The sequence below is a fragment of the Oryx dammah genome, unplaced genomic scaffold (assembly GCF_014754425.2).
Source record: "Oryx dammah isolate SB20612 unplaced genomic scaffold, SCBI_Odam_1.1 HiC_scaffold_1007, whole genome shotgun sequence".
Lineage (NCBI taxonomy): Eukaryota > Metazoa > Chordata > Mammalia > Artiodactyla > Bovidae > Oryx > Oryx dammah.
This window is the reverse complement of record NW_024071150.1, coordinates 1-3,496: the sequence shown is the minus strand read 5'-3', so window position 1 is coordinate 3,496 and position 3,496 is coordinate 1. Positions and strand designations below refer to the sequence as shown.

The window sequence follows — 3,496 nt, the reverse complement described above, 5'->3', positions numbered from 1 at the left end:
CTGAGACGAGCATCTGTGCCCTCAATTCTCGGTCACTGCCCTACACCTTCCACCTCACAGGAAAGGCTATTGACTTCAATACACAGATGGGCCTCGTCAGTGGGCACACCAATGCTTCCAACAGGTGGAGGGCCTGTGGTTTTGTGGGCACTGCCAATGGATGCTGACAGAGAAGAACTAGAGAAGATCCTGGAGCCCCACAAGCACCAACTACTCCTGAACTGTGCCCAGGGGTTCCCCAAACAAGGTGAGGGCTTCTGGAACCTAAACATGTTTCCAGTAAGACACACTCTGCTCTTGGTTGATTGTTGATAGACATCATGCTTGGGTCTTCCATGTTTCCAGACTCCCCTGGACACCACATGGGCCTGGAAAAGGTCACCTCCCAAAGCCAATGATAGATTGATTAAACACAAAGGCAAAGTATGAAAATTAATCGAGATATTTAATAGACAGTGCAAACCATAATTTCATCTGAATATAAATGTATGCACATGTTTCCAATGGGTTATCTATCAGTTATCACAAACAGCAACAAGGACCTTAGAGCTATGTTAGAAAAATGTATAGCTGGAATTTAACTCAAACAATCTCACACACTCTCAAGAGAACACCATCCATTTCAAATCAGTGTCACAAACTCCAGAAAGACCAGGGGAGTGGGAGTGAGGAGTGGGCCAGAGTGGAGAACACAGGGGCCAGTACACAGGTGATGGACAGAAATACAGCTCTCGAGGAAACCAAAATAGATGCATTATTACAGCTAAGGACAAGAAAAAGCCTATGGCTTTTAAAAAATGACTCTGCTGCCAGTACCATACACGTCTTACAAAGAGATGTGTGACAAGTCAGCTGACTTAAAAGGACAGAGGCTACATTTTCAGGTCATTTTGACTGCAAACGGTCGACCCTTGCCATTGAGGTTCAGCAGTGGAGTTAGCGTAGTCCAGAAGCTCAATGTTGGATTTGCAAATACAGTTTATTTTACAGAAATTCAACATTATAAACAGCAGGCACCTCCCACCCACCCCTCCCTACCCCCTCCCCCCCGCCTGTCCCGCTGGGTGCAGACCATGCTATGCGGAGTGAGCAGTGATGCAGCCCTACTGCTTTGGAGGGAGATTTGAGAGCGATGGAACCTGCCTGCACCACGTCCGGCCTGCCCCGCACACGCACGTGCCTGCCCGCTGTGCAGGCCACCAGAGTCTGTCTGGGCCCAGCCCGCACTGGACTGGTTAAATGGTTCCAGCCCAGGTCTCCAATTCCTTCATGTCGTCGTCTTCCTCTTCCTTCTTCTTGGCTGTGTGAGGACAGAAAAGGCTGTTTAAGAAGGCTGGTCGCTGTGTTCTCCACACATTCTGGCTGGATGCCAGGGCTGCGCTACCTCGTGTCTACAAAACGGCCCTACCCGTGCAGCCCGCCACATCTCCAGGCTATCAGCAGACTGCCTCTCTGTGCCTAAAAGCTGCAACGCAGAACTCCAGATAACCAGGCAGAGCTTCTCCAGCACCTCCCCTCCCCAATGCCAGAGCCAGACAAAATAGGGAGGATTCAACACTGAGTCCATCAGGATCTACACGTGGCCTCCGGCCAGAGCATCCAACGTTGGGGAGAGTGGGAAGAACCCAGAAGAGCTCTAGTCTAAGCCATTCCTCTCCACCTCAAGGGCCTAAGCCGCCTCTCCACCACAGGCAGCTGGCCAGACAGCTTTCAGACCTGCACCCCACCCCAGGCAGCTGACTCAACCAGAGGAGCCACTTTCCCTTGACCTACAGGAGGATGAGGACAGAGCTTGGTCACACGCTGCTCCCTGGGTTCTCTCTCCATGCCAAATCAAGCTGCTTCACCTTTTCTAGAAGTTCTGGGTGGAATACTTCTACCCAAAGGTAAAATAACAGGGGAGGAGGGGCTCAAAGAAGGAAATGAAGGTTTTATAGAACGAGGTCTCTAAAAAACCCAAAGCTGTTTCGGCTACCTATAAGCCCAGCTGTGCACTGCACAAGATACCAGGCGGGGAGAAAGAGCTGTCCTGGACGTAAACTCTCACCTTGTTTGGTGACAACAGGGACAGCAATTCTAGAATAGTGGTTCTCAACTGGATAAGATTTCTCCCCTCCCCCAACCCCACAGCCCCCAGACATCGTGGAAAATCTAGTGACATGTTTGGTTGTCAAACCTGGGGAGGCGGATGCCACTGGCATCTAGAGGGCTGAGGCCATGGGTGCTGCTCACCATCCACAGGGCACAGCACAGGCCCCCTCCCAGTCCCCACTAAAAGAATGGTTTGGCTATGTCAACAGCGCCAAGGTTAGAAGACAAGGAAAGAGCGGGTGGCACTGTCTTCAGGGCTGTCAAAACAGGTGCTACCTGGCTCTCAACTCTGGGCAACTCAGGACCCACACAAGCCAACCGACCACAGGATCACCTACCCCATGGGTCGTGGCTGTGTCATGACCGTGGATAAGAAGTACTCACCGGGTTTTGATGGTAGGGATATAGAGGGAACATTCGGTAGAGGAACTGTTTCCGGTCCACTGATTTCCAGCAAATTCTTGTCTAGTTCCTCCTGTTCTAGTTCTTCTAATTCTGCCATGAGCTCATCCTGGGAAAAGCAAACACAAAAATGAGAGCGACACCCTGAGGAACCCCAGCCCCTCCTGTGGTGCCTCCTACCCGATGGCTCAGGGGACACACATCCCTTCTGAGGTCAGGGCAGATGGACTCCAAGTGCACACTCTGTGACTCATCCTAAACACACTTCTACTGGTGAATGGAGCACACCATCGAGCAATTACTGACGTCCACGTGGGGGTCCCTGCACCAGGCAGGGAGCATCTTGAGAAAAGGGATCATATGTTTTCATTTCTCTCTCTCTCTCAGAACTGGGTGCACTGAGTGAATGTTCAGGAATGTCTGCTGAATTGAAATGAACTTGACTAGTCCCTTGAACTCCAGTCTGAAAACATGGAAACCCTGGCGCTGGGAGCCAAGGGTAAGAGCTACAGGTTGCTTTCTCAGCTATACGGCGGCAATCAGCACAAATAATTAGGTTCAGTGGAGAGGCCCTGACCTTCAGCGGACTCAAATCTAAGGCAGAATGAGGTACAGAGCCTGTAACTGTATTTTAAAAACCTAAGAGCTTCAACATTCAGAAAACGAAGATCATGACATCTGGTCCCATCACTTCATGGGAAATAGATGGGGAAACAGTGTCAGACTTTATTTTTTTGGGCTCCAAAATCACTGCAGATGGTGACTGCAGCCATGAAATTAAAAGACGCTTACTCCTTGGAAGAAAAGTTATGACCAACCTACATAGCATATTCAAAAGCACAGACATTACTTTGCCGACTAAGGTCCATCTAGTCAAGGCTATGGTTTTTCCGGTGGTTATGTATGGATGTGAGAGTTGGACTGTGAAGAAGGCTGAGCGCCGAAGAATTGATGCGTTTGAACTGTGGTGTTGGAGAAGACTCTTGAGAGTCCCTTGGACTGC

At 50.1% G+C, this 3,496-nt stretch overlaps 1 long non-coding RNA gene across 1 annotated transcript; it reads right to left on the bottom strand.

Annotated features, from left to right (window-relative positions):
• Positions 1–426: 426 nt before the first annotated feature.
• Positions 427–3,140, bottom strand: LOC120859450. The gene is made up of 2 exons (XR_005720084.1): positions 2,476–3,140; positions 427–1,300 (listed from the first exon to the last, which is right to left on the bottom strand). It is a non-coding gene; the product is annotated as an uncharacterized LOC120859450 (long non-coding RNA).
• Between the last annotated feature and the right edge of the window lie 356 nt (positions 3,141–3,496).